This window comes from Castanea sativa, chromosome 6 (assembly GCF_040712315.1).
Source record: "Castanea sativa cultivar Marrone di Chiusa Pesio chromosome 6, ASM4071231v1".
In the NCBI taxonomy this organism is placed as follows: Eukaryota; Viridiplantae; Streptophyta; class Magnoliopsida; order Fagales; family Fagaceae; genus Castanea; species Castanea sativa.
The window spans coordinates 7,854,167-7,864,662 of NC_134018.1; positions in this window are offsets into that span (position 1 = coordinate 7,854,167).

The window sequence follows — 10,496 nt, forward strand, 5'->3', positions numbered from 1 at the left end:
AAATTTTAATTTATATATTCTTTTTAAGAGAAAGAGATAGATAAATATTATTTGGTGCGTGGCTTTGTAGGATATTAGTTTACAAAAATTAAGATCTCAAACTATTAGAAGAGATTAGTCATCATTGATGTTCTATCACGTTTGCAGCATTTAATTTGAAACATTTTAGGGTTTCAATTGGTTTTAATTTCTATTGGTCTCCTATTTTGGAAGCTGTAAGTGCACAATTGCACCTGGACCCAAGAACAGTTATGGGCTCAGGCCCAATGAGCCTTAAACAATACGATTTGTAGAGTGTGGGCTTGAAACCTAGGTTAGAAATGGATGGGACTTAAATGACAAACCAAAGACTGCCAGTACTTGGAAACAATAAGGAATATTGTAAATAGGCTTCCTCGGACGTAAGCCGAGAGCTGTTCTTATATTATATCTCTCTCTTTATCTTTTTTCTTTTTAGGTTACAAAAAGTTCTGTCCTCTTTTCTGTCTTAAATTGCTCTTTAAATACTACTCTTTTGAATACTCTGTACACGTGTTGCCTCACCTCCCCCTTAAACTAGATATTTCTTTTCTCAGTGCCTTTGAAGTGTGACCAGAAATTTCTCTTCCACTGTTCAGGTGTCACTTCCCCATAAATGCGGCCAAGGTGGTAGATGCAGGGTCTTTAATGTGGAGGTAGCAGCCTTTATCTTTGACTTTTCTTCAACACCGGTGCTTCTGGGGCGTTCTAGGGTTCACCCCTTTTTAACCATTGGTCTTGACCGTGTCATTCCCCAACCTTTACTATGAAATCCCGAGTTCTTCAACATTTATCCGAGGATAAGGTCACCCTCGGCTGGATCTTCGGATCCTCGGCGCATGGGCCGACCCATAGTACTAACAATTTCTAAACCCAGGATCAGGTCGGCCTTCCTTAACACGGCCCACAAGGCCCACGTTCCCATCAGGATCTTTTTGCCCCCCACAGAAGCCTTGTTAGAAATGTAAAAGAAAAATACTAAAGATACTGCAAAATGTTCACAATATAATGTGATAATGACTGTAATTGATAAAATTCAACAACTTAATTTATTTGTGTTTGAATTAATTTTTTATGTGATTGGTGACATGTTAACTAAATTTAAACTTAAACTATAGTAAAATTTGTGGTATCTTTAACATCACTTAAAAAAAAAGTACTAATTATTTAAAAAATGTTATATTTTTATAAAATTTTGGGCCTTTACCAATAGAAATGGGCCTTTTTTTAGTAGGGAATTTTTTTTTGGTTGTGGGGCCTTAGGCCTAGGCCTAAGTTGCCTCGGCCTTGAGCCTTTGGTTGAGGCTTTTTAATTTTTATTTCTTTGGGTGTAATAGGGATATATATTAACGAAAACTAAAGAGTAGCTGCAGGGGTTGTAGCAGTACAAATTCTATTTCGGAATAGATCAATAAGGTCATGAAGCAAAAGATGAGCCGACTCCATAGGCGGAGAGTCTAAAATACAAAAATTTTACTGAAGTAGTGTTGGATTTTCCAGAAAGGGAGCTGATTCATGAGGTTTCTACAGTCATCAACAATTTGGGCATAGTCCGCATAAGGGTCTTCTTTGCTAGATAGTAGATAGACAACAAATTTTGGGGAGAAATTACACTTAACCACTCTAAACTATACCTTAGATTATACTTTGCACTTTAAACTTTTGAATTCACGTTTTGTATCCCAAACTATGACTTTATATACACTTTGTACCCCAACATCAAATTTGCTGTTAACTTGGAGAAAAATCAAAAGTTTAACGTGCAAAGTATAGTAAAAAGTATAGTTCAAGGGTAATTGGATCTTTTCACGTGGTGCTACATTTTTCTGTCCAAGTTAACAACAAATTGAAAATTGGGATGCAAAAGTGTAACAAGGGTCATAGTTTATGATGCAAAACGTGCATTCGAAAGGTTTAAGGTGCAAAGTGTAATCATGAATATAATTTAGGGTGGTAAAGTTTAATTCTCTCTAAATTTCATCAAGTTTGATTTCAATAGCTTGATTTTGGAGTCGAACACAGAGAGCTAGGTCATCTCTCATAGCCCATATTTCAGGTCGGCCTTCCTTAACACGACCCACAAGGCCCACGTTCCCATCAGGATCTTTTTGCCCCCCACAATAGCCCCTCAAAACTCTAATTTTCAACGTCCGAGGAGAAAAATAGGGTTTTGATCCGACGAGAACCTACTCCAATCATTTTGTGAGTAATGGCACGTGTGGAAATCGTTTCACGTCCCAGAAGATGCCATTTGACGGTTTTATTTTGAACAACGCGCGTATTCAATACTGACAGTTACATTTTGTCCCTCACGTTCAACGGTGAGATGGACATCCAACGGCCCACATCACCCCACGAAATTTTAGGCGGGACAAACATAATTTCGAGGCCGCCTTTTCGCACGTCGTGACGCTTCGGGAACCTGCGCCTTCATTTAAGTCTTCAGGGATCAATCCCATCAAAACAACAACAATTATTCTTTACCAGCAGAAAACCGTGGAAACCTGTACCTTCAACTTTGTAAGTTCTTGCTCTCTCTCTATTCTTAACCTTTTCTCCTCGGATACAGTCCTCGGCTGTCTTCGTAAACACCCTCCCCTTTAGAGTTTAACCTTTCGTTCTTTTCTAATGGGTAAGTTTAAGTGTCTAGTTGATTCCGCCGTTGGGATGGAAGGCTTTAGAGCCAAATACCATATTCCCAGCGACGTAGGATTAGAATATTGCCGGCAACTGTGGCCGGTTCTAAGAAGGAGGGAGAGGTTATCATTCCTATGATAGCCTTCATAGAGGGTGGGATGACCCTTCCAATGAAACCCGTAATGAGGGAGTACCTTCGCAACCACCGGTTGTGTCCCGATCAATGCCTCCCAAACGTTTTTAGAGTTCTAGGTAGCGTAGATGCTCTAAACGAGCAAATGGGTTTAAACCTCACATGACACGATGTCGTGTTTCTATATGAGTCCCATAAACTTTCTAAGGTAGGTTATTATATTAAATCTCGGTCCAGCACCGTTAGACTAATCTCCTGTCTGCCCAAGTCAAACAAAGGCATGAAGGACGACTACTTGATCGTGTCCGGAACCGGCACAACGGCCTCCACCGCCCGGTTCGGTGGGGAGATCCGGGTGCGATGCCGTAGGATTAATCTTCCCACAACACAACTTCTCACACACAGAAAAGCGTATTCATACTTGCTTAAATTTGTTAAACATCTATGTAAATCCGACCAAGTTTGTTTGTATTGATGTCTTTTTTGAGATAAGCAACACGTGCGTCCTCGTCCGAGTCACCGTAACGTCGCAGATCTAAACCGGGTACTTCGCTCCGAGGTGTTCGTTAGTGAAGACCTACAACTCCGGGCTGCTCACCTTATTCTTGGGTACACCCCCTTTCCAAAGACTTCCGGGAGATAGAGAGCGCCATAATTGCGGGCGACCGAAGACGAAAGAGGATAAACGTAGCTCGGCCCCACTTTTGGACGACCGTGACCTCCCGTACGCTCCTAACACCATTTTGTACAACCGGCCGATAGCAGCGGTCCCCTTGCCGTGCACTCACAAGCAACTGTCGTTCCGAGAAGAGCGGTGTGTCTTCTTCACACACACTTGACGACGAGATAGACCAATTCCATCTCGAAGACACCGAGAGACCTCGGCGGGAACCGCCGTGTGGTACTTTCCGACGAGGAGGAAGAAGCCACCGAGGCTTCTGGAATCGCAGGGTTTGTAGTTGCCCTTCCCGAGGACGAATTTGAAGAAGACATGGGAAGAATGGAGGGCCTCCTCACCAATAGGGTTGCTAAGGTTGCAGAAAAGAAGAAAACGGGGACGTCCCAAGTTCCCCCAGCTTTACCTCCTCCTCCTCCTCCACTCGAGCCAAAGCGCCGGCCGAGGATCCCAAGAAGAAGAGGAAGGGGGATGATGAGGGGACAATTAATAAAGACCCCAAGAAACCACGCCAACAACTCCCACCGGCCCAGCAGCAGAAGCTGGACAAGGGCAAGGGTAGAGCCCGTTCAGTTGAACTCGGGGAAATCGTGATGAGGCCGTAGTGCGCCGAGCACCGACCACCTGGTCCCCCGATCTAAGATCGGACGGCGCTCCCATCTCCCGGCCAGTCCGGTATAGAGGGGCGGTTCAACAAGGCCATGCCCACCACCCGGCCAAGGTCTTGGAACGCCTTTCTCGCCGCCCAAAGACATGGAGACTTTGGAAAAGATGGGCCAGCCACAACTATTTCTCTCACTGAAAAGAGACTTAGCGCTGGTAAGTTTTTCTCCCTTTTAGGTAGATTCCACTTTTAATAATATTTATAGATAAGTTTATTTTTCATTATTCCTAACTCCATCATACTTTGTTACAGGCTATTCAGGAGGTCTTTGTAGCTGAAAAGTTTATTGAAGACGCTCGGAAAGTAGCCGAGCGACCGAGCTCGAAATTAGGATGGAGATCGAGAAGTCCTTGGGGTACGGCCCTTGCCGAGAACGAGAAGCGGCCTCGGAGGTAGCAGATCCGAGGAGAGAGAAAATGGGGTCGAGTCAAAACTTGAAGACTATGAAGACCAGATAGAAGGACGAGCGCAAGCTCCTTCGTGAAAGAGATGAAGAGCTCTCCCAAGCTCAAAGGGAGTGCTCGGATCCGAAGAAGCAACTCGGCGGCGATGAAGGAAGAAGCCAGGCTCCTTCCAACTCTCTCTTCAAGGCCGCCAGCAGGCAAGTTTCGATGAAGGGGTAGCAACCACCGAGGAGCAGCTGACAGAGGAGTTCGCGGCTTTATGTCTTGAATACTGTCAAAAAGTATGGGGGGAGGCTTTAAACGTAGCAGGAGTTCCCCAATCTTCAGATTTGAGGAAGTCCGAAAACGTTTGGCTTCCCCTAGAAATACAGGAGATTGAAGAGGCTCATGTTGCTGCTCCTACCCCTGAGACAACTCTTCCTGCTCTTCCTCTAGTGGTCCCACAGCAAATTCCTGATCCTACAGAACCTTCTGGTTCCAACAAAGAGAAGGAAGGAGGAGGGGATGCAGAGAAGGATTTAAGCCTAACAGTGGAGCCCAACGTCCTTCCAACAAAGACAGCGGATAAAGGAAAGCAGGTTATGACTCCCTTTGAGCTGGAGTTGAGAAAGACTGAGGGCACTAGTACCTCTCAGCAAGATCCTCCTCCAACAGCTTAGGACTTAGCTTAGGGCTTCTCTTTTTCCATTCTTTTTTTTTTTTTGTTTTTGAATTATATATTGTAATGCATATTCAACTGATTAATGAAGAACGATTTCGTTTACTTTTCACTTGGATTGTGTCTGATTTTACTTTATTCTTTTTGTACTTATTACAAAAGTTTCCCATTAAGTCATATCAAAAGTTTCTCAGAGTATAAAAATCTAACTCCAAGGATTGCACAATCATAACTTCCACATAATCACGCGTATATTATTAAAGATTTAATACAAGGTGACATGGTTAATTCATTTGAATAATGCCTCGATTAAGAAGATGAGAGGGCCTCATAAGAAGAAGAGAGGGCCTCATATAACGATTAAACCCTTGTAATACATAGCTCTGTTTCTAGTAAGATGTAAGAGCCGAGGACCATTCCTTACACAACCAGAAGTTAACTTTACGATTTGAGATAATAAACAGTAACGTATTAACATCCAGACACAATCAGAAGTTAACTTTAATTAAAGCTGTAGTCCGAAGATAAATATTAAGCAATCTTTCGTTTAATTCTTAAAGATTGTAACTGTAAATGTTAATTTTCCCAAAGTAGGAGGTCCGAGGACCCGACATAACTAAGGTTCTGTTTAACAAATGATAAGACATCAATTTCCACAAGGTTTGTGGTCTGAGGACTGCACTTAACCAAGTTTCTGTTTGATTCTTTAGAAATTATCACCTCAAATGTTAATTTTCCCAAAGTAGGAGGTCCGAAGACCCGGCATAACTAAGGTTCTGTTTAACAAATGACAAGACATCAATTTCCACAAGGTTTGTGATCCGAGGACTGCACTTAACCAAGTTTCTGTTTGATTCTTTAGAAATTATCACCTCAAATGTTAATTTTCCCAAAGTAGGAGGTCCGAAGACCCGCATAACTAAGGTTCTGTTTAACAAATGACAAGACATCAATTTCCACAAGGTTTGTGATCCGAGGACTGCACTTAACCAAGTTTCTGTTTGATTCTTTAGAAATTATCACCTCAAATGTTAATTTTCCCAAAGTAGGAGGTCCGAAGACCCGGCATAACTAAGGTTCTGTTTAACAAATGACAAGACATCAATTTCCACAAGGTTTGTGATCCGAGGACTGCACTTAACCAAGTTTCTGTTTGATTCTTAAAAATTATCACTTCAAATGTTAATTTTCCCAAAGTAGGAGGTCCGAAGACCCGGCATAACTAAGGTTCTGTTTAACAAATGACAAGACATCAATTTCCACAAGGTTTGTGATCCGAGGACTGCACATAACCAAGTTTCTGTTTGACTCTTAAAAATTGTAACTTCAAATATGAGAGCTAGCCATAACTTTGAAATATTATTTGACAAAAGCTTATTTGATTAATAATAATACCTTCTAAGATTATTTACATTCCATGGACGTGGTACAATTCGTTCGTCTAGATCAGCTAGCCTATACGACCCTATGCCTGCTATTGAGACAATGCGATAGGGGCCTTCCCAGTTAGGTCCTAGCTTACCCCATGCTGGGTTCTTAGAAGTGCCTACAACTTTCCTTAATACAAGATCACCAAGTGCAAGTGGCCTTAGCTTCACGTGGGCATCATATCCTCGTTTTAGCTTCTGCTGATAATAAGCCAATTGGACCATAGCTGCCTCACGCCGTTCTTCAAGTAAATCAAGATCTTTCTCTAGAAGCCCCTGGTTATTCTCTGGGCTAAAAGAACTTGTCTTTAGAGTAGGAAAACCAGATTCTAGTGGTATCACCGCCTCGGCTCCATAAGTCATGGAGAATGGTGTTTCTCCAGTGGATCTGCGCGGTGTGGTCCGATATGTCCACAGGACACGAGGGAGCTCTTCTACCCATTTGCCTTTCGCATCATCCAACCTCTTCTTGAGCCTGTTGACTATGAACTTGTTAACGGCCTCGGCCTGCCCATTTCCTCGAGGATAAGCTGGGGTAGAGTATCTATTTGTGATGCCCATGTCACCACAGTACTGCCTAAAGGCATTGCTGTCAAATTGAACGCCATTGTCTGAGACAAGCGTATGCGGTATACCAAATCTAGTTACAATATTTTTCCATATAAATTTCTTGGAATCAACATCTCGGATATTGGCTAAGGGCTCAGCTTCAACCCATTTAGTGAAGTAGTCTGTCCCTACGAGCAGCCATCTTTTGTTTCCAGCAGCTCTCGGAAATGGCCCTACAATGTCCAGACCCCATTGTGCGAAAGGCCAAGGGCTGGAGAGAGGGTTAAGAACCCCTCCAGGTTGGTGGATATTAGGGGCGAACCTCTGACATTGATCACATTTTCTGGCATAGTCCTGAGCTTCCTTCTGCATATTGGGCCACCAATAACCCTGAGTCAGGGCTCTATGGGCTAAGGACCTTCCCCCAGTGTGACTCCCACAAATTCCCTCATGCAATTCCTCCAGTAATGATTCTGTTGATTCAGGGTGTACACACAACAAATAAGGTCCTGAAAAGGATCGTTTGTATAGCTTCTGGTCCTCAGACAACCAGAAACGCGGCGCCTTTCGACGTACCTTTTCTGCTTCGACCTTATCTTCAGGAAGGATGTCATTTTTTAGAAAAGATACGATCGAATCCATCCAGCTAGGACCAGGCCTTATTAGATGGATGCGAGGTGCATTAGCAGTTACAAGAGAAGGTTCTACCAGATCCTCAACGAGAATAACCCTTGGTAGACCTTGAGCCGAGGAGGTGGCCAACGTAGCCAAAGAATCTGCATGAGTGTTTCCACTCCTAGAGACGTGAGCTAAGGCAAAGGAGTCGAATTCAGCCTGCTGACGTTTAACCTGGGCCAAATAGTCCTGCATCCTGGGGTGTCTGGCCTCCATGGTTCCCATGACTTGGCCGACCACTAACAGAGAGTCCGAGAACACATGGATTTCCTTGCCACCCATCTTATGCACTATTTGCATGCCTACCAAGACTGCTTCATACTCGGCCTCATTATTAGTAGCCGAGAAGGCCAACCTCAAAGATTTTTCAAAGACAATTCCTTCAGGAGACATTAGAACAAGTCCAACACCAAACCCTTTATGATTAGCAGCCCCATCCACATAAACTTTCCAAGCCGAGGGCGATACGGCTGTGATCACACCGACTGATTTTTCACCCATGTGTGCTTCCTTTGAAGTTTCTTCTAACAATGGTTCAGCAAACTCTGCCACCAAATCAGCGAGGACCTGACCCTTCACCGAGGTGCGAGGCTTGTATTTAACATCAAAGGCTCCCAAAATGGTTCCCCATTTTGCCACCCTGCCAGAATAATCAGCACTACGCAACACAGCCTTGAGAGGCAACTGGGTCAAAACAATCACAGTATGAGACTGGAAATAGTGAGGAAGTTTGCGCGTGGTGTGGACTACTGCCAGAAGCGCTTTTTCCAAGGGTAAATAGCGCACCTCGGCCTCGTTCAAGGACTTACTAACGTAGTAAATTGGTCTCTGCATTCCATTTTCATTCCTTATAAGGACTAAACTCACCGCATGAATAGCCACGGCCAAATAAGCGAATAGAACCTCGTCCACCTCAGGGCGAGATAAAATGGGTGGCCGAGAAAGATATTGCTTAAGCTGTTGGAAGGCTAACTCGCAGTCCTCAGTCCATTGAAACCCTTTCCACTTGTTCAACAACTGAAAGAAAGGACGGCACCGATCAGCTGACCTAGAAATGAATCTATTCAACGCAGCGATCATTCCGGTTAATTTCTGAATCTCTTTTGGGTTCCGAGGCGGCTGCAAATTCTGAATAGCCTTAACCTGCATTGGGTTTACCTCTATGCCCCTATGAGTGATCATATATCCCAAGAACTTTCCAGATCCCACGCCAAAAGAACACTTGGAGGCGTTAAGGCGCAACTTATACTTCCTTAGAATCTGGAAAGTGTCGGCCAAATCTGTCATGTGTGCAGGTACTGTCTTACTCTTCACCACCATATCATCCACATATACTTCTATGGTTTTCCCCAGTTGCTGTTCAAACATTCGGGTCATCATTCTTTGGTAAGTAGCCCCAGCATTTTTTAACCCAAATGGCATGACCTTATAATGATAGTTCCCGGTTGGAGTAATGAAAGCAGTCTTCTCCTGATCCTCTAATGCCAAGGGAATTTGATGGTAACCCTGGAAGGCGTCCAAGAAACTCATCCGAGGATGCCCAACAGTAGCATCTACCAGTTGATCAATCCGTGGCATTGGGAACGAATCTTTAGGACAGGCCTTGTTCAGATCAGTAAAATCTACACAGACTCTCCACCTGCCGTTCTTCTTTTTAACAACAACAGTATGAGCCAATCACTCAGGGTAGAAAACTTCTTTGATAGCCCCCGCTCTTTTGAGTTTAAGAACCTCCTCTTTCACAGCTTCAAAATGCTCTCGGGAAGATCGCCGAGGTGGCTGCCTCCTCGGAACAATGGCCGGATTGACGTTTAGATGATGACAAACAAAGTTTGGATTTACGCCCGGAGCCTCATAGGGGTCCCACGCAAAGACATCTAAATTATCCTTCAGAAATTTCAACAACTCCATCTTCTCTTGGTGTGGCAATCGTATGCCAACTTGGAAGAACCTCTCTGGATCATCTGTTATTACAAACTTCTCTAACTCCTCACAAACAGCCTCATCTTCTGTCATCGCTCCAGGTGCCTCCGGAGCTGTTAATTGCTATGACTCGGACGGGCAAGGTTGATGACTCACTTCACCGACGAAGCACCGCAGCTCGATATGCATTGCCTAGCCACTACCCTCGGCCGCCGAGGATTTCCTCAACATGCTCCCGAGGGGAATTTCACCTTAACATGTAAAAGTAGAGGAGACACCTCCCAAGGCGTGCAACCATGGCCTCGGCGAGGATGGCCGTATATGGAGAATACGCGTCAACCACGATGAAATCTACCTCAACCGTTTCGTGCCGATTGAACGGTAAACGGACCGTCCCTTCGCACAACGGCCCTTCCTTCGAAGCTTATAAGTGGGGAGTCGTAAGGAGTTAAATCTTCCAACTCCAACCTCGCCCTTTAAATAGATCGGGTACATGATATCCGCACCGCCGCCCCGATCTATCATCACTCTTCTCACATCATAATTCCCTATCCTCGAGGGTAACCACAAGAGCATCGTCACGGGGCTGGATAGTCCTCACTTTATCCTCCTCGAAAAACCCAAGACAGATGAAAGTACTCTTTAATCTCTTCGGCCGCTTACCCACATCCTCGCTCGCGGATGGGAAACCGCCATAATCCTAGCGGGGACCCGAGCCGGTCCTACTGTGCG